Source organism: Ailuropoda melanoleuca, chromosome 18, assembly GCF_002007445.2.
Source record: "Ailuropoda melanoleuca isolate Jingjing chromosome 18, ASM200744v2, whole genome shotgun sequence".
Classification (NCBI taxonomy): domain Eukaryota; kingdom Metazoa; phylum Chordata; class Mammalia; order Carnivora; family Ursidae; genus Ailuropoda; species Ailuropoda melanoleuca.
In genome coordinates, this window is record NC_048235.1 from 15,265,162 (window position 1) to 15,286,434 (window position 21,273).

The window sequence follows — 21,273 nt, forward strand, 5'->3', positions numbered from 1 at the left end:
CCCCCAGCTAAACAACGCTCCTTAGCAGCTCCTGCTTGTCCCTGCGTAATGAATTTCAGTGCCCTGCTAGCCCTCGGAATTATTAAAAAAGCTGATCACATTGTCTTGTGGGGAAGCAGGGGTCACCTTGCTCTCTTGATACTGCAAAGACTGCCTCCCACAATCCCAGCTGGTTCATTCCATTCTGGAGTGCAGCCTCTGTGTGGGCCTGCCTGTCGGTGGGGTCCTCCTCCCCCAGGGTGTATTTGTTATTAACAAAGGCTGTCAGTCTCACTGCCCCGAGTTGGGGGTGCTGTGTTCAGCCATCCCATAACCCTAGGATGGAAACTCATCCCTCACCAAAGCCATGAATGGAGGCAATTAAAACACACATCACTTTGTGGTTTTAGGACTGATAATAGCCTCCTTGGTTTCCCCAGCCTCTTCCCAGTCATGTAAATGTCCTCTCCATCCCTTCAACCCTTGATGTTTACTTCCTCTGCTTGCCCCAGTTTCCTCATGGAGGCCCTGCCCTGTTCCCGTCTAGCCAGGTTGATTACTATGTCTGCTCTGCAGCCATCACCTTTTTGAGATTTTGCATGTCTGAGAATGTTGTTCTCACATTTACTTGATAGGTTAGCCAGTTTTTGAATTCTTGGCTGGAAATTCTTTTCCTCCGAATTTGGAAACCATTCTCTGTGTCTTTCTGTTTCCAACATTGCTGTTGAGAAGTCCAAAACCACTCAAATCCCTAATCCTTCTTATGTGACCTGTTTTTCCGTTGCTCTGTGGGGGGAAAGAAAACCCTTCTCTCCCTCATCTCCCCCTCCTTCTTTGAATTTACCAACGAAATGTACTGGTGTGGTTCTATTTTCGTTCATTGAACTTGGCACTTGCTGGGTCTTTCTAATCTGGAAACTCATATCCTTCAGCTCTGGGGAAATTTTCTTGTCTTATTCATTTGATGATTTTCTCCATTCCATTTGCTTTATTTCTTCTCTCTTTCTGGAACTCTTATTATATACATATTGGCTCTCTTAAATAGTTCTCTTTCTTATTTTTTTCTTTTATTTCCTGTTTTCTGTTTTTCTAGATCTCTTCTGATTTCTAGATTTCTTCACCCTATCTTCCAATCTTTCTATTGAGTTTCCACTCCGATTTGGTATAGTTTAAATTCCAAGTTTGTTTTTCGGTGTTCTTTTTGGGCATCCCTAGGCTGTTGGTTGGATTTTATTGATAGTGGACTTTACTGTCAGGGGATTTGGCTGGCTATTTTTTGTAGAATTCCCAGTGTCAGTATTTTTGGTTTTTTCTTGTGGGTGGGCCAGATTTCCCAGGGAAGCCTCTTCCAGATCCTGCCCGGAGGAATGCCCTATGCTGCCAGCATTCTGCAAGAGGGTCCCTCCAATTCTGGAGTCTTCTGCAGGTGGAGAGATGTACATCGGGTTAATTTCTAGCTTTTTCTACTTTCCCATGTCTGCTAAGCCAGTTACCACTCACCCATCACCTTTACAATTTCTAAAACTGCACTGCTGATGTTTACATTCCTTTTGGATTTTTATACTTTCCGTGTATTAATTAGCTTTACTGCTGTCTAAATAGGATTTGGGAAAGAATTTGAGGCTAATGCATGTGTTTAATTCTTGTCCCTTTATTTCTATTTCTACCCATCCTTTCCTCATTTCCTCATATTTTAGCTAAAGTCTTTTTGAGTTTAAGGCTATTACTTCACCTCATATTTTAATTCAGTGTCTTACTGTCTCTTCCGAGTTATTGCTCCAATAGTCTTCCCTTCCCTGTCTTGTACTCTGAATCTGTATCGGCTTTTTCCTGTCAGCTGTAAACACACTGAGTCCATCTCTAGATGTTCCTTTGAACTGATATCTTCGTCATATGTTTCCAACCATATTTCTGCTTCCTTTTAGAGTCAAGCTTCTTGAAAGCATCCTCTGTGCTTTCACCCTTTTTTTTAAAAAAAGATGTATTTGTTTAATTTGGGAGAGAAACAGAGTGTGTGGGCAGGTGGGGGAAGGGGCCGATGAAGAGGGAGAGAGAGAATCCTCAAGTAGACTCCTCACTGAGTGGGGAGCCTGACGTGGGGCTCGATCCCAGGACCCTGAGATCATGACCGGAATGGAAATCAAGAGCTGGACACTTAACTGGCTGAGCTCAGTCTGTTTCTATCTCTTCTGAGCCCATTTACAACTGTACCTATGGAAAGAGACTTCTGGTAAAATCACCAAATGATTTCCATGTTGCCAAGTTAATAGACACTTCCTTCCCTTGAGTTTACTGCTCTATGAGACTCTTGGCCAAGTTGACCTATATTTTTTTCTTATTAGTTTTTATTTTAGTATTAAAAGTAATGCATATTCATTACATAAAACTTAGAAAATAGACAAATATAGGAAGGAAAAAGGAAATCCAATCCCTAAATCTACCAAATAGAGTAACGCCTATTAAACTTAGGATGTATTCTCCCAACTTTTGTTCAGAATATGTTATCTGCTAACCATATATATATATATATACACACACACATATACACATACATATCCGTATGTATATACATGCCTCAAACATAACATTTTCAAACAGTTCTCCAGAAAATTGGTTATTTTAAAGTTTCTATCTCAATCAATGAATAGTATCACTATTCAACCAACTGATAAAGCCAAAAGCCCATGCGACACCTTCCCCTTGTCCCTCTCCCTCCCTCCCGCAGTTAGTGAGTCACCGAGTCTTTGGAATTCTACCTCTAACAGTCTGCCACCTACCTCTTCCATCTTAGTGCCATCACTTTATGCTAGGATCTCGCCCGGAATGCCTGAATGATTGCATTAACAACCTAATTAATAGTCTTGCCTGTCTTTTAAACTATTATTCAGAATGCTGTCAGAACAACTGCTATAAAATACTTGCCCCATCATGTCATTCATGTATATAAAAATCCGTTGACATTTCTCCATAGCCTGATGAATAAAGTTCAAATTCCTTAGCCTAGGACTCATAGCTTTTGTGTGTCTTTCGGAAGTGTCCTGTCTCCTTCCCTAGCTTTACTTGTTCCTTTTTCCCACTTTTCTGTGTTATGGAAACAGTGGGTCATGCTGTTTCTTTCCTTTAAATCTCTCTTCATTCTCTTCTCTTTTTCCCCTTCTTGTCTAACAGACTTCTACGACATGGTTCAAAAGTATGAGCGTCACTTCTTCGAAGAGGCCCTCCTTTATCTCTTGATCTAATTGAGAACTTTCTTCCCAGTGCTTCCATATCACCACCTGAAGACAGCTATCCCACACTGAAATGATTTGCTTTGCTGCTGTTTCTACGAAAACATACACATCTTCAGAGTTGAGATTATACATTATTTGATGTTGTATTCCTAGTGCCTTATCCAGTGCTTGACAAAAGATGAGCTGGCAATGTTACAGGAGTAGTTTTCTATTCCGATTTTCTTACGGATATTCTGTTTTCAAGGGCAGCCATTTTTACTTTACCATTCCTTTAGGAGTCTGTGAGGAGAGATTGTTATGTGGGTATGTGGGAAGAGATGAAGGGATATAGAATTTCACATAGATCATTACAAGGGATTATTTTAAATTATCCTTATGGGTTTGCCATTCCAGTTTTTAGGACAGAGCTAGAACTCAACCAAAGTGTAGAAATAGGAAGAGATGGGAAGTTACCTCATTTGAAAGTCTAATGCAATGTCTTATTCCAAAGGGAAATCACTGCAGAATAGTATCATTAAAATACTTTAATAGATAATTGTTTGTTTGTGTTTGTGTGTGTGTTTACTTGTCAAATTACATGGTACGACAATGAGAAAAAGCCTATCATTTAAAATTACACACTTAAAAAATACTGAATTCTAAAAAATCACATACAAATTGTCCTACTAATAGTTGACTTGTCATTAATTTTCCATGTTAACGTTTTCTCTCTGTTTATACATAGGCTTTTTCATTACAAAGTAAGACTCCTTCTATTCCTTCCTGCAGTGCTTCTCTCTCGATTCACATAGATAATAAAAAATTTCACATTCAGACTACACTTTCTTCAATTTTGTTACCTCAAATGAAAGGTAGTTGGCTTTAGAAACAAGCCATCACATAGGCTTCCTCCCAATGTGATGGGTCCTGAACATGATGCCCTATTTATTTTCTTGGCTTTATTTTTTAGAGCAGTTTTAGGTTCATGGAAAAACTGAGTGAAAGGTACAGACATTTCTCATATGTCCCCTGCTCCCACACATGCATGCCCCCCCATTATCAACATTCTCCTCCAGGGTGTACATTTTTTACAATGGAAGCTACATTGACACAACACTATCACCCAAAATCCACAGTTCACAGTAGGGTACATTCAATGGGTTTGAAGAAATGTGTGATGACATGTATCTCTGGTTATGGCATCATACAGAGTAGTTCACCTCCCTAATAATCCTCTGTGTTCCATATGTTTATCCCTCCCTTCCCAACCTTTGAAACCACTGATTGTTTTACTGTCTGCATAGTTTTGCCTTTTCCAGAATGTTCTATAGTTAGAATCATACAGTATGAACCCTTTTCAGATTTGAGTCTCTCACTTAATAACATGTATTTAAGTTTCCTTCATGTCTTTTCATGGCTTGTAACTCATTTCCTTTTAGTGCTGAATAATATTACATGGTCCGGACGTACCACAGTGTACTTACCACTCACCTACTGAAGGACATCTTCACTGCTTCCATGTTTTAGCAATTATGAATCAAGCTGCTGTCCATGTGCAGATTTTTCTGTAGACATACGTTTTCATTTACTTTGGGTAAATATCAAGGAGCATGACTGCTGGATCACATGGTAATAGTACGTTTAGTTTTGAAAGGAACTGCGCAACTGTCTTCCAAAGCATAGGTACCATTTTGCACTCCTACCAGCAATGAATGAGTTCCTGTTCCTCCCCATCCTTGCCAGCATTTTGTGTTGTCAGGGTTTTAGATTTTGGCCTTTCTAATCAGTGTGTACTGGTATCTTATTGTTGCCTTAATTTACATTGCCATACTTTTTTTTTTTTTGGTCTTTTGGGGTAAGTCGTATAATGTTAGAGACAAAAGTTATCCTAGATATGCTCTAATCCAGAGATTCTCTATCAGGAAGTGGTAGGGGATGATTTCTATCCAAAGCATCTCCAGAACTTTTTAAAAACATCTAGCTCTGCTTTCTTGGTTCCCTCCCTCCTAAACTCTACCATTCATATAAGCTTGGTGTCAGGCATGAGTGACCCTTCCAAGTGGTCATAATATCTTCCATCCCTCTGAGGTGACTACCATTGATTTAACATAGTTTTTATTTTCCAGGAAGCTGAAGCTCGGGAGGTTCAAGTTTCAGTGCCTTCCCCAAGTCATGGAGCTAGTTAATGGCAAAAGCGACACTAGAACCTGTCTCCTGCTCTTGGCAACACATTTCTATTACTTCTATTATTTCTTGATCCATTCTCAAAACGACCTCGTCAAGAGGTAGCCGGTGTCCTACCTGTCGGTAGCCTGCATGGCTTCCCAGGAGGGTGGCCGTACTCTTTCTGCGAGCTGTCAGCCGGCGTGGGCGGTGGCCCGAGGGCGAGGCTCCATGAAGCTGTTAGGCCTCAGCGGACTGTACAAAGGCGAGCCCAAGGCCGTGCTGCTTAAAGCCATGGATGACATGTCCTCGTTCAGCTTTTTCCAGAGGTCCAGTGCTCAGGACTTCATGACCTTCACAAGTCAACGGACTGTGGAGCCCTCAGCGGAAGGCCGCAGAGCTTCTGTCAAAGAATGAGAATATCTGTGCCACCTCTACGTGTGAAACGACTGTCTTGCGGGGATGGTCGTAACGGACAGTGAATATCTGTCCTGGGGGGCTTTGCCTTGCCGGAGAAGATACTAGGTGAATTCTCCAAGCAGCTCGACAAGATAGAGTGGCCAGCCGATCCCCTGCTACCATCCACCACGTGGCCTTAGGTGACCACCTCAGAAGGTACCAGAACCTTGGAGAAACTGGCCCCAAGCTCAAGGTGCTGTCTGAGCTGGATGTGACCCAAATCATTCTGCACAACACCATGGAGCGTCCGTTAGAGCGAGGGGAGAAGCTAGATGACCTGGTGTCCAAACCCAAAGCGCTGCGAACACCGTCTAAAGCCCGGAAACGGCGCGGAGACAGGACTTGTGCTGTGCAATCACGTGAAGATAGCCTGTGGAGGCCCCGTGCTGAAATGTCAAGGTCATTCACATCAGAACTGCAGCCCCTGGGGAAGCAGATCCACCGAGAGAGACCCGCGTGGGGTCACTCTCAATTTTCACTTTGGAGCTCCCGGGAGGAACTGAGCAATCGTGGAAGGGCCCTGGGGCTGGGGAACATGCAAATCTCTATGTCTAGTAATTTTTGTAAAGATCCTTTGAGGCCCCCAAAGTATATTATTGGGACAAATGAAACCATAAACTGAATGCCTCACATAAAATACAACAGACTGCCTCTTCAGATCTGAAGAAGCTAGAGGAACCCTTACTCCGACTCTTGGGACCAAGCAGGATTAAGGACAACCGTAACATCCTTCTACTGGGCAAATGTCCTGTGTCTCCTCCCCAATGGTGGGTGTGGTAAGCGCCCTTTGGGATCCTAGGCTGTGTAGCCTTTTCTTTCTGCGAAGGAAGCAAGGGCCACTTAACTGCAGAAAGATCTGCCGGGGAAAGCACGCCCTGGTGAGAGGAGAAGACGGAAGGGCTGTGGCCACGTGGAAGCTAAGTGGTCAGACTGCATTCGGCCTGGGATAAAGGGCATTTAGGAATGGCTTAGTCAAGTGCTGCCGATAAAAGACAACTGTAGAGTCAGTAGGGAGGGTGGGCCCGGCTGGCAGACAGCAGCTGCGCTTCAAGCCATGACTGCGGAAAGCAGAACTGAAACCTCACACTGGACCCTTCCTCCCCGCCCCCAACCCAGATTCGTTAATCCATAAACACATACCATCGAAAATGTCTTTACTCTGGGCTAAAAATTAATAAAGCAATAAGTGACTGCGCAGAGGGGTAAGTTCTAGAGTTGGCTCTAGCAAGCTAGGAAAACAACAGATGGTTAAAGCTTGCTTACCCGGCTTACAAACCGCGGGAAGTAGGGCGGCGAAGCTGTCATTTGATTTTTAGGAGTTCGTTTTGAACCACTTGGATTCAATTCAAATGGAGTTTCAGTTGTGTGGATTTGCACGTGTATTACTGGACTTTTGTCATTCTTTGAGTATCAGGATAGGCAGCTCTTGAAGTCCGTGAAATGATCACGTCTGAAACGATATAGCAGAAGAGACTCTGAGGAGACACGTGATGGCCTTGCCGGCTCCACCTCCCAGGTGTAACCAAGTCCCTTGTTTTTCTTCCTGGTGACCCTGTTGATTTTCTCCTTCCCCATCACTCTTCCAGAATACCATTTTCCAAACTTGCTGCCTGAAAAGAAGAATGAGCTGGGACCAGCTCTTTTCCCTCCAATTTAACCTTCCATTCAGATCATTCTGAGCTTTTCAGAGAGCAAATCTTCTCTGTACTCAAAAGCTTTCAGTGATTCCCCTTTATTTGCATAATAAAATCACCTCATACATGTCAAATGGCTAAAATCAACACCCCCCAAAACAGAAAGTGTTGGCGAGGATGTGGAGAAAAAGGAACCCTCATGCACTGTTGGTAGGAATGCAAACTGGTACAGCCACTCTGGAAAACAGTGTGGCGGCTCCTCAAAAAGTTAAAAATAGAGCTACCCTATGATCTAGTAATCATGCTACTGGGTATTTACCCAAAGAATACGAAAACACTAATTCAGACGGATACGCTCACCCTCATGTTTCTAGCAGCATTATTTGCAATAGCCAAATTATGGAAGCAGCCCAAGTGCCCATCAATTAATGAATGGCTAAAAACGATGTGGTCTATATATACAATGGAATACCAGTCAGCCATAAAAAAAGAATGAAATCTTGCCATTTGCAACAACAGGGATGGAGCTTGAGAGTATAGTGTTAAGCAAACGAAATCAGTCAGAGAAAGGCAAATACCATATGATCTCATACAATGTGGAATTTAAGAAACTAAACAAACAAGCAAAGGGGAAAAAAAAGGAGAGAGAAAGAAGCAAACCAAGAAACAGACTCTGAACTACAGAGAACAAACTGATAGTTACCAGAGGGCAAGTGGGCGGAGGGTTGGGGGGAAATAGGGGAAAGATAAAGAGTATATTTATCATGATAAAATAAAATAAAATAAAAAATCCAAATCTGACCCAGTCTCTGCTTCTCCCTCTACATTGTGAGCTCCTTGAATAAGGCAGGAAGGGAAGGCTAATATGAAAGGACAATGGAGAAAAATAGGATTAAGACTAGGAGCAGACAAGATTACAATAAAGCCAAGAGATCTTCATATGTCACCGCTTTGGTATCTACTGGTGGTTACAATCCATTTCATACACAAAGTCCACTATTCATAAGGCTTATACATGTTTGCTAACACTAAGGTTATATCTGCAACCCAATGTGCCATAACACATGTAAATATGTAATGCTCAGCTGTAAGTAGGGTTTGTCCATGAAAAATCATCAGATATTACCTGAAATGGTGATATAAAAAATTAAATCTGTTAAAAATCCCCAGAAAACCATCCAAAGGATTCTATTTAATCACTGACTTTTAATATTTGGAGAAAGAGGGGTAGAATAAAATCAGGTCAAAATTAACACAATGGACTTTAACTTCCAGATATTCAGAATGTTTTGTCATCTGCTTAAGTTCCTTATTTAAAAAGAAAGAGAAATTTTTACTTACCACTTCTCAATATTTATTTATGCAGATGAGACATGAGTCACAAGGATGTAGAGATGAACCCTGATTTATGACAACATCAGGAAAAGGGCTAAAAATAAGTGTGTCTCAGGATGATTCAAAGTGCAATAAGGGAATTTCCAGTGATTTGGTAACAAATGTAGCAGCCAGACTCCATTTATTTTTCCAGCAAATAGTCCCAGAGAGCATGAAAAATGACAGCTGCGTAATCGAAACAGCTAATTTTTTCATGTTAGTTGATTCAACCTTTTGTGTCAAGAAAAGAAAGAGAGAAAAGGAAAAGAAAGAGAGGGTATAAGTAATAGATTGAGTTTGTCTTTTTACAACTTGGGAAATAAAATCTCCAATCATCTATCAGTAGCCAAATATTAATGTTCTAGCCATTAAGCCTAATGGCATAGAAACAATAGAGCAAGCAATAGGAAGGCTAGGATTTTGGTGAGCTAGCTGGGTGAAAGTCACAAGTGCAGAACCCTAGAACTGAAAACAACATGAGATATCACCGAATTCAGGCTCCTGCCCTGAGCAAGGATGGTCTCCAAAACGTTGCTCTCAGAAGTAGAATCCAGCCTGTCAAATACTTCTAGCAATGGGAAGCTCACCACCTGTGTTTTAATTTCCTAGAGCTGCGGTCACAAATTGCCACACATTTCGTGACTGCAAAACCACTACTTTATGATCTCATAGTTCTGGAGGCCAGAAACGTGAAGGTGTTCAGCAGGACCACGCTGTCTACAGAGACTCTAGGGGAGAATTCCTTGCCTCTGCTAGTTTCTGGTGGGTGCTGGCTTCCTTGGCTTGTGGCCACATCACCCCAATCTCTGCCTCTGCCTTCACATCATCATTTCCTCTCTGTGTCTCTTAAAAGGACACTTGTAATTATATTCAGGAATCAACCAGATAATTCAGAATGAACCCCTTATCTCAAGATCTCTAACTTAATGATATCTTCAAAGACCCTTTTTCCAAATAAGGTGACAGATTCACAGGTTCTGGTGATTAGGACATGGCCCTATCTTTTGGGGGACCATCATTCAGCCTACTAGACAAGCTCCAAAAGCAATTGCTTTATGTTTGGACTGATCTCATTAGGGTGGACTTCTGTTGTTTTGAACAGTATCTACACATCTTTAGTACTGGGAAGTAATTCCAAGGTAGATGAGAGGTAAGGCTCTGTCTCCTACTACTGAGCTGAAATGCGGAAATTCTCCCCTCTTCGACCCTGGACTCTAGGGCAAGAGCACATGCAGAAGCAGAGCCAGTCAAATGCCCATGGTCTGTTCCTGCCAAGCTCCTCTTTCTGTCTTTAGCTGTGACCCCAACCTTCACTCACGCCCTGCTTACTCCCACTTCCAGGTCTCTACTCTTTCGAGACGTTTGCTCAAGAATACCCTTCTCTCTTCTTCTTCTCCTTCTCCTCCTCCACTCCCTCCTTCTTCAAGTAGGCTTCATGCCCAGCATGGAGCTCAACATCGGGCTTGAACTCATGACTCTGAGATCAAGATCTGAGCTGAGATCAAGGATCGGCCACTTAATCGACTGAGACACCCAGGCGCCCCCCCTTCTCTCTTATTTAGACCTATAAATCCTGTATTACTATGTTACCCACTGCTTCCCATATATTGATCTTTCCTTTCAGACAACTGTAACAATCACTTTTTGCATTTGGGCCACGTACATTTGATTACAGTCAACCTGGAACTTCATAGTAGGCGGTCTCTGATTTTTTTCCTAAACTGACTTATTTGTAAGCCTTACCTCCCCAACAAAATTGTAGACTCCTACAGGGTAGGCATATGTTCTTATTTCTTTAGTATAATGGCTCAGAGGTGGTTAATGGGCACAATAGACATTTAATTTTTCCTGTTTATGAGCAATCTGACAGTACCTGACTTAGAGACATTTGTAACTTCCTGAAGCAGGACTTTTATAATTATAAAAGTTACATAAGCTCTTGAAAAATAAATTTCCTTTAATTCCATCTTTCAATCCTACTTGATTATAAGATTTTTAAAAGATTTATTTATTTGTCAGAGAGAGAGAAAGAGGGAGAGCACAAGCAGGGGGAGCAGCAGGCAGAGGGAGAAGCAGGCTCCCCACTGAGCAGGGAGCCTGATGTGGGACTCGATCCCAGGACCCAGGGATCAGGACCTGAGCCGAAGGCAGGTGCTTAACCCTCTGAGCCACTCAGGTGTCCCCTACTTGACTTTAATTTTACCAAAATTAAGGGTTTCATGTATAATCTTTGAGAAAAAATTCTTTCCAAACACAAACATAGTGTCTTTTTAAATAAATCAAAAAAAATATGTGGATCCAAAATATTTTTAATAAGTATTGCCAAATTGTGTTTGTAGGAGCTAGGAGTTTGAATTTTTGAAGGCTGAAGGTTTGGTGGGGATGAGTCACTTAACCAATGAGAAGAACCGGCCTCACTTTCACATTGCAGGAAGGCTTGGAACTCTGCACCTGTGCAATTGTGCACCAGGCGGTCTGCATTTATTCAACTTTTTCAGTAGAGTTTCTCAGAAAAGAAGACAATGCCATTGCTGATGATAGCAATGGAAGGAAAAATAAAAATGTCTTAAAAAGTGTTGGTTTTGGTCAGAAAATAGAAGGGTTTTTTTCTCTTTTTGTTTGTGAGAAAGATAAATAGAATGTGATAATGTGTTTACAAATCTCAAAAGCCTCCTGATGGGGATGTTAAGGGTCTTCTGTCTTCCAGTGAATGGAATTTAATTTAGTGACAAGGGGGAACCATGAACATAGCATGTTGTACCATAGATCACTGATAAACGCTTGACTATTAAGATTAAATAAATGTATATATACATATAAAGTAGATTCTTTCCCATAATTCAGCTGTGCCAGGAAGTATAGAAATTTATGGCTAAATTGCACAGCTTCTAATATCCACCCTGAACCCATTAATCATTTTTAAATGTATCTATTATTTGCATGATATTTGTTGTTACAAGTGAAGCACAACTGAAATATACAACAAATAAATGTAAGGTCCCCTCATATTCCACCCATCTGAGGAAATGAACACTAATATTCTGGTGTCTCTAGATTTTGTGACATGCTTTTAATTTCATAGAATATTTACCTAGTGTTTAAATCCATAACTTTTGTGAATTACTTTTGTAGGTTTAAAATTCTGATGAATCGGGAAATCACTTGTTTATTTTAGAATGAGGAAAGGAATGGTTACTAAGTTAAATTTCTTTTCCAATGGATAATCAAGTATACTAATTGCTGAATAATCCTTCTTTTCTTCCTATTATTTTGCAGTGTCACCATTGCCACACACTAAATTCCATATATGATCAGTGTAACTTTGGACTTTATTTTTCTATTCCTGAGCTAGGAACAGGTTTTGTAACAGTAAGTTTTAATATCAAGAAATACTTGCCAATTTATGAAAAAATGATATCGAAGTGAATAAAGCAGAAAGTGAAAGTCTTCCATATAATCTTACTTTCCAAAGATCAGTACTGCTCACAGCTGCTTATTCTCAAATTTTTTTTCACACAATATGCATAATGTAAATGGAATCATATTATATCCTGATGTATAACTTTTTCCACTTAGCAAGTTACTGTGGGTATTTTTCAAGTCAGTATAGACTGGTACATCATATACTTTGCACTGAATATGGGATTGTATGGCTATGGCACAATTTACTTATCCAATTTCTTTCTTTCTTTCTTTTCTTTTTTTTTTTTTTTGAAGATTTTATTTATTTATTTATTTATTTGAGAGAGAGGGAAAGAGCAACAGAGATAGTGAGAGAGCACGAGCAGGGAGGAGAGGGAGAAGCGTGCTCTCCACTGAGTGGGGAGCCTGATGTGGGACTCGATCCCAGGACTCTGGGATCATGACCCAAGCAGAAGGCAGATGCCCAACTGACTGAGCCACCCAGGTGCCCCTACTTATCTAATTTCTTATTGAAAGCATTTACGTTTTTTTTCCCCCTAATTCCTAATTGTTTTTACTATTACCAAGGATACTCAAAGTTTTTCTTTCATCTAGCGTTGTGTGCTGTATTTCTATAGAATAAATTTCTAGAAGTAAGGTTGTGTGGTACAATTTTAAATTGTGGCTATTATTTCCATATTGTCTTCCCAAAAGTTTAGGTTGTGTTTTGTAGAGCCTTGAGCACTTACCTCTCCAATGCCCTGGGCATTTTTAGGGAACAGAGGGATACAAAAGGGAGGTCAAGAAGATATAAAGACTGGGGCACCTGGGTGGCTCAGTCAGTTGAACATCTGGCTCAGGTCATGATCCCAGGGTCCTGGAATGGAGAGAGGAGCCTGCTTCTCCCTCTCCCTCTGTCCCTTCCCGCTGCTCCTGCTGTCTCTCTCTCAAATAAATAAATAAAATCTTTGAAAAAAAAAAAAAAAGAAGATACAGAGACTAAGAGCAGAGCTGAGAAGGAGGGTTGAAAGTTATAGCTTTCCCTCAGATTGTATAAAAAAGAAAGATGGCATTGGGAATAAAGGTATGTTAGGTAAGAAAAGTAACCAACTTAACTCTGTCTCTCCACAGAGGTCCCATTTTGGAGTCATTCAAGTGAGCAAAGCAGAATAGTTACAGTATTTTTTGAGGGAGAACTTCTCTGAAAAACAATCACATAATAACTGTCTGTTAACAATTTTTTGATTTTTTCCCATAATTGTGGAGGTTTTGGTATCTTTACAAAAGGATTAATAGAAATTAAAATAATAATGATTAAATACACCAAAAGAAAAAATGACCACTTTCCTCAATGCAGATATAAAATGTTTTTTTTCCAGTGTGTTTACATAAAACTAGTGTTCAGCACAAGGAAATGCTAGACTTCACAGGGTAAAAATCTTATCTTATTATATAAATAAATGAGTACATCAGAATTATTTTATTTTTTAATGAGCCAATGACCATTCAACATTGTGAAATTATTTGATAGAGATACTTGAATCAAGACCCAGCCATTCAAAGTTGTATTCAGCAATGACCGAGTTTCATCTTCCTTTCTTTCTTTTTTTTCTTTCTGGTGGTGCTGGGGGTGGGCAGGGGCTGTGATAATGTGTGCCATCTCCAAGGAACTTAATCCACATGTCCATGATGTGAGGATGGCACTTGCTACAAACAAAAAGATTGTGAGGGGCTCTAGGGCTTATTTTGTAAATTGTTCCATGGAGAAATTTGCCTGTCCTGGCATCAAGCCCTGGATGGAAGCCAGAGGGACGCTTACAGAAAGAGATTAAGGTGTCAGTGCTAGAGGCAGGAAAAGAATATCGGGCAATGTGTTTGCCTGGCTCTACCGCACACCTCATTCCCAGCCTGGCTGTGGACACCTGCCAGTGGGTAAAGTGCCAACAGCCGCTCTGCTATGGTGGTAGGATTTTGAGTGATTTAACTTCTACATTCTTCCAATTTTATGTAATGTCTTATTGTTTTTATAACAAATATTTTTGAAGTGCTTTCTGTAAGATGTATGCAGGTGCCAATAGCATAAAATACAGAAAGTATGTACTACATACAGTAAGATAAAATTTCATGCACATTGAAACACATTAGTGTTTTTTGAGATGAAATACTAATACCAATAACAGATAATATTGACATCGATTACTGGAAGTTATTTTAACAATATGAATATTTAAAAAATTTATCCAAATTCAAATGTATAGCATAATCAATATATTCTAAATAATACCTATAATGCAATTGATTTTGTTGGAAGGATGGATGGATTCAGTTATTCAGGTTTAGGTTACTGCTAATGCCCTATACATTATGCACTGCGAGGTAAAAAGGCAGAATTTTCTAACTAAGAGTATTAGTTAAGGATAAAATTATTCTCACATAAGGCACAATTTTCCTTCAAGTTTACCTTGATAGCTCATTTTATGGATGTTTTAGCAAAATTATTAAAGAACTAAGATTTAAAGCTTTCAGTATTACATATTTTAACTATTAAAAAAGCTTTTTTTTTGTTTTGTTTAGGATTAGAATTCATCTGTAGAAAGTAGTAAATATTATAAGTAAACCTTGACCAATTATGGAAGACTAAATGAAAAAGTCAAGGCATTCTAAGCGTAAGCTTTGCAGATTACGGAACCTCAAGCAACGGGTATGAATCCTCGGTTGCAGCAAAACAAAGCAGTGAAAATAAAGTCTCCATTTTGTTGCTTTGTAGCTAAGCGGTCCCAGAGCGGTGTTCCCCCTCCTACCTCCTTCCTCCTCTCTCCTTTTCTTTCTCCCTCTCTCCTCTCTCCCTCCTTCCTTCCTTCCCTCTTCTTCTGCAACCTTCTCCTCCATCAGCCCACGCACCCCTTCACCGGCTCATTGGGCTTAACTGCTATTCCTCATTCAGATTACATTTAAAAGTCTGTGCCTCTGGCATGAATTACGTGGTAGCTCTTTCCTGGGTTGCTTCCCTTCCTGCATGTTCCCCCCAAAGGAGGTCTATGGCATAGTGCTGTAAGTGCCTTTTCTCTTATCTGTCCCCCTCCCTGCAAGCTTTTGTCTGCCAGGGTCACCTCGTATGGTCCGGTAGGGTATTTATGACTAGTGGGAGTTGAACACTAGTTTTCAAATAAACAACAAACAAATCTAAAGAAGGAACCAAACATGATGTTTTAACTTAAGAAGGCAAAGTAAGGCATTTGTTCACCTATTTACACATTAAATGTTTATTAAGTGTGTGGTGGTTATCTAAATATTTACAACAGGAATTGGGTAAAATTCCATTGAAAAGAATGAAACCATGTATTTAGATTTTTGCTTATTTTTTTCCTCTAGCACAACTTAATCTGCTTTCCCCCCTCCAACCCTTCCTATAAAATGCACAGACTATTTCAAATTATTCTGTTAAAAAATGACACTATTCTATTTCCTTTATTCTAGGACATAGTATTTTTGTTTGACCACTGAGAACAGGTGGTGGCTGGTATTGTTAGAGCGCCCGTGGCCTTATCTACGCTGAGTATATCCTGAGGTGAGCAGTTATAAATCATACGTCTCAAGAGAAGTGACTCATATTTACATGGGTGGGAACCTGGGCTAAGACATGTGGGAGGTAGGCAGAGGGGGAAACAATGCTGTAGGTATTTTCTTCTCAATGTGTGAGTATGAAAGCTTTTACTGCCAAGATCCTGATGATTAGTGAGTTTAAAGGGAAATGTACGAAGTTGTAAAAACACTGCGCTAAAAAAAAAAAAAAAAAGTCAGCGGTTTTTCTTTACTGTCTGTGCTCAGCTCCACGACGAGCTTCGGACAAGCGCCGTAGCTGGTCAAGTAGAGCATTTTCGTATAGGGAAGAGGTTTGTGGACAGTAAATATGTTCAATGCTAAGAAGGAAAATGTGAGAGACTTTCCTCTTTTGTTAGTAAATAAAACCAGAAGCGGGTCCTGGATGCTCTAGTTAGCTGCTCAGAGTTCTCTCTCGGTGAGTAAACGCCACGTACAAGTGGTTCTCCAGGAGCGCTCACCCAGGGAAAGGCGCCTGAGACCCTCTGGAATGAATGACGCAGGGCTCGCATCTTAGCTGGCGGGCGGTACCCGGGGGAGTTAGAAGTAGCGGGGCCGCGACGTGCCTGCAGAGCCCTTACCGCTGACATGAAGGCAGTCGAGGACAAGGCGCAGATTCCTCTCCAAAAACGATGTCGAGCACTCCAGCTGTGTGAGTACCATGTATATACATCAGCTCGATGAGACCAAACAAAATCTCTCCATCCAAATAGCACCAAATTACTCATGTGATATTTTCTTCCAAATTCACTAAAAAGACGTGATAAAACGGTGTGTTCTTATCTACGGAAGAAGGCTGGGAAGGCGGAAGTGCTTGTCTGCAATGCAGCCCTCAAAGCGAGCTGTTCCCAGAAATCCTCATATGCTAGTGTTTTCTTTCTGGAAGAACCATCCTAGGAAGCTCCGAGGTCAGTGCTCCGGACAGGACCTCAGACCGAGAACACTGCACAGACGGGGTTTGCGGTGGGCCGAGGGCTGGGACAGCCCCAGGACAGCCCCAGGACAGCCCCACAGCGCGCCGCCCGTGTCAGGTCTTCCCCTTCTGCACCGCCTTCCTCCCGGATGCCCTCCCAGCACCGCCCGTGTCATCACAGGCTTCCTGAAAAGCCCCTCTTCATCCTGTGTAGAAGTGCTAGGAGTTGCTCCTTTAAAGGTTTTTGTTACATTTCCCCCACGTAGACCCTAAATACGTGTGCGTGTGTTTTCGTAAAGTGCAGCGGGGGGGAGGGTTGACCTAAGGGGTTTGAGTTTAATGGGCACAAGGGAGAACTGAGGGTTGTCAGTTGTCTGCTCTATAATGGATAGAATAGCATATACTCTACGTCCTCACAGTTCAGTGTCCGCTAGTTCGGTGGAAACCGACAGGTTGACTGTTTCTAAGACTTAATCTCTCAGTGTATTCACCCACAAACTGGGGAGAACAACAGTAACCTAATAGCATCATTGTGAGAAATTAATGAGAATATCAGGCATAAATATCTGTGAAAGCAGGTAATGGTTTGTGCTTCCTAAAGATTTATTTATTGATTTGAGAGAGAGAATGTGTGCATACGCATAAGAGGGGGAAGGGCTGAGGGAGAGGGAGAGAGAATTTCAAGCGGACTCCCTTCTGATTATGGAGCTGGACTCGGGGCTCCATCCCAGGACCTGGAGATCATGTCCTGAGCCGAAATCAAGAGTCCGGAGCTCAACCAACTGAGCCACCCAGGCACCCCTCGTTTGTACTTTCTAAATGACAGCTATTACAAAAATAAATATTTTTGTCAAGCTCTCTAAATTAACTATATTGGCTCCTCAGGCTCATTTCCTTGACATCCAAGGTATTTCGGAAGTTGCTCAAAAGTTAGACACTCAGTTTGGGAAGATTTAGGAGATAAGATTTTGTGTCCGATCATATTCGCACCATGAGTCTGAGGCAGATCTGGGAACTCTTGGTAGGTGGAGCGTGTTACCAGGATTTTCGTCTGCAAATGCTGGGGCCGCCTGCCTTTAGTTCTGCTGCTAGAAACTGGTGTTTACTCTGATTCACTGTTGCATTGACTCTAGAAGAGTCTTTGCTCTGGACCTCACCAGACAGGAATGACTGACTCCGTGTGATTCTGCTTCGTGCTTACATTTCTGCTCATCCTCAGCCCACTTGAACCTCATCGTTATATGACCTGTCGTTGCAGGTGACTTTGATCTGTCTTGTTCCTGCCCGAACTCAGGAAACTCCGGTATTTTACTTAGTGCACGTGCTTGTGGCAATGACCATAAGCAAACAGCTGCCTATTGACTTCAAGAGTGTCTAGGAACTTGATTTGAGTAGGTCTCTAGGAACTTAAGAAAGTGTCCAACCGTCTAATTCAGTGGTTCTCAAAATGGGGTTTCTGGATATTTCTCAGATGTGTTTTGCAGGATCTGTGAGTTCTCCACAAGTGTTATTAAGCAGTGTTTGTTCACATGCTTTGTTTTGTCTTGTTTCAAATGGTAGGCTAAAAAATTAATCAACCAAGCCTGTTCTGCATTATCTTGATGGCTTCTTTATAATTAAATCCCATTTCCATGCCTGCTTCCGGCTTTATTGACTAGCTTGCGAGAGCTACTGTCATAACAAAGTGGCACAGCCTGGGGACTTAAACAACAGAAATTTATCGCCTCACAGTTCTGGAGGCTAGAGGTCCAAAATCCAGGTGTTGGCGGGACTGGTTCCTTCTGAGGGCTGTGAGGGAAGGATGTTGTTACATCATATGAAAGCCCAATACTTATTAGAGGGCGTGAAGTTTCCATGTTGAAGACAAAGTGTTAGCAATGGTAAGAGAACTTGACTCATGCTCAAGTGATCTTTGTGCTGATATGAATGAGTGACACCTAGCATTTATTCATTTCCATCAGTGGTTTGGTGGTAAAGTTTATGCTGAAACTAGAAATTTTCTTCACTGTCTGCAAGAACTGAAAACTACTTCCAGACGTTATTTTCCTAATTGATTGCAACAATGATTGGATTGGGTTCACATTTCATGCTGATTTCAATAATTCCACCATGGTTCTATTTTTTAAAAAAGAAAGTTTAAATTAATCCTGAGAACTCTTTTTTTCCCTTTGGAAGTTTCTAGCACACTATTTAAGTTTCTGAACCACTGCTTGATAGGAATAAGTCAGCTATTTGGGGGCCCCTTCTGTCCCTTACCTCATTTTGTGATCCTAAGATAGCTGGACCTTTGGAGAGCTCTCTTTATGTCATATCTTTATCGCACTGAATCATTTCTGTGATATAAATTTGCTTTCTTAAAATAAAGACTTCCTCAGTGGGGAAAGAATGAAAGGATAGCTCATATGCTTTGGAGGAGGGATTTAGAGGATTAAACTCAGACATTTGGGGATAAATCAGATATCAGACCTCAGACTGAGACCTATTTCCTAACAACTGTGATGAACCGGGAAGCAACCCTCCAGAGATCTTCTCACCTCCTGAAATAGCCAATGATCAGAGACACCCACCTGTGGCTTTATATCATAATATAATAACCTGCTGATCGCAAAGCTTGAATTGGGCCTGTCTGTGACTTACTCATAACTGTCAGATGTTGTCCCAGTACCAATATCATTAATTTTATGGTTATCTTGTGTTGTAAGTCACTCCAGAAGTAGTTTATGCATAATAGCATAATTTTATTTATTTTAACTTTAATTTTTTAGAGTAATAGCATAATTTTAATGTAATTAATTGCATGAGAATTTTTGAGCTCATAGCAAAGCAATTTACAGTCATTTTAACAACCTATGACAATGTTCATGCCCTTATATATATATTACAGCCAGTCAAGTATTGTACATATATCTACGAACACGTACGTACGTTTATGAGAAAAGTGCTCTTTCACTTTATGTCATGGTAGAGTTCTTAAAAGCTTTGTTTATACAAAAACCTGAGACCCGTATAATAGTAGATACCCACAATTTGGTTGGATCATAGTTCCCTATGCTTTAATCTTAGAATCTTAATCTTGCTAGTGATTAAGATTCTAAGCGATGGTGAAGACTTGCTGAGGAAGAAGAAAGTAACTTTATGTCATAACAAGTTATGTGTATTGATAAGGCACGGCAGAGCTCAAAGGCAAGGCTTTCATGGAATTCTGGCCCTAGCACTTTTTGTTAAAGTAAATCAATTAACACAGGGAAGTTGAAGGGTCTCTCTGTGTAGTATCCTTTCCTGAATCATTTCATTTGCTTTTCCTCTTTTCTCTTTTCTTTTTCTTCAGCCTTTCTATGGATTTTGCAGTCCCTCAGTGCTACATTTTAGCTACATTTTAGAATAACTCGGCCTCTTTCTATAGAAGTTAGACGACTCTCACGCATTCAGAATATATTTATTAAGTACCTAATACATGACATCTGCGTGTTAGAGGCTAGAGACATCAAGTAGAGAATCCATCGTTCAAAGTCCCTGCCTTCAAGAAACACAGCGTGGGGCGCCTGGGTGGCACAGCGGTTGGGCGTCTGCCTTCGGCTCAGGGCGTGATCCCGTCATTGTGGGATCGAGCCCCACATCAGGCTCCTCCGCTATGAGCCTGCTTCTTCCTCTCCCACTACCCCTGCTTGTGTTCCCTCTCTCGCTGGCTGTCTCTCTCTGTCGAATAAATAAAATCTTAAAAAAAAAAAAAAAGAAATGCAGCGTATGGTGAGCAAGGGAACATAAGCAGATCCGATACATGGAACGGTTCGAGTGGCAACTCGGAGCACCGGCGACATTGTTATCGGGGCAAAGACGATACCACTTCTCACTGCGACTTGGGAAACCAGGCAAAGCCTAACAGTGGATCGTGCCTTTGACCTCGCTTTCTGGGATAAATAGGAATTCAGCAAACAACAACCAAAAAAAGGGAGGGAGTGAAATTCCATCCAGGTAGAGGCCAGCACATAAACAACAGCATGGGCTTTTGAAAGTCTATGATGCATCCAAGGACTCCAAATAGCACAATAGTTATTTCGTCCTTCCTCTGCCGTATGAGGAAGAGAGATGAAACCAAGAAGGAAGATGAGAATAAACATGGAGGTTCAGATGCATTTTTAAAAATAATTCAGGGGCAAAAGGAGGAGATTAAGTGCTCAAAAATAAGAGAAATATCTCATTCCAATCAACTGTAAGTTTTAGCTTGTATTGACATACAGAAGAAATGAAAAAAAAATCGCATTTGGGGAGGTAATATAAATAGAAGGAGCCAAAGTAAAGAAAAAGATAACTGATGTTTGGGTCTAGCAGAAACAAACAAACAAAAGCCTTTTATGATTGCATATTAGTAATTACATTTATTAAACGCTTACCATGTAGCACATTGTGGGCAAGCACCTTATTATCCCATTGAATCCTCACTGCCTTTTAATAAGTACCACTCAGTTAATAGGCATTATTATTATATCCACTTCATGGAAAAACAATTGAGGATCAAGGAGATTAAGTAACTTGCCCAAGT

The 21,273-nt window shown here is 41.0% G+C and overlaps 1 pseudogene; it reads left to right on the plus strand.

Annotated features, from left to right (window-relative positions):
* The first annotated feature begins 5,582 nt into the window (after positions 1-5,582).
* On the plus strand, positions 5,583-6,173 carry LOC100472186 (annotated as a pseudogene).
* The last annotated feature ends 15,100 nt before the right edge of the window (positions 6,174-21,273 follow it).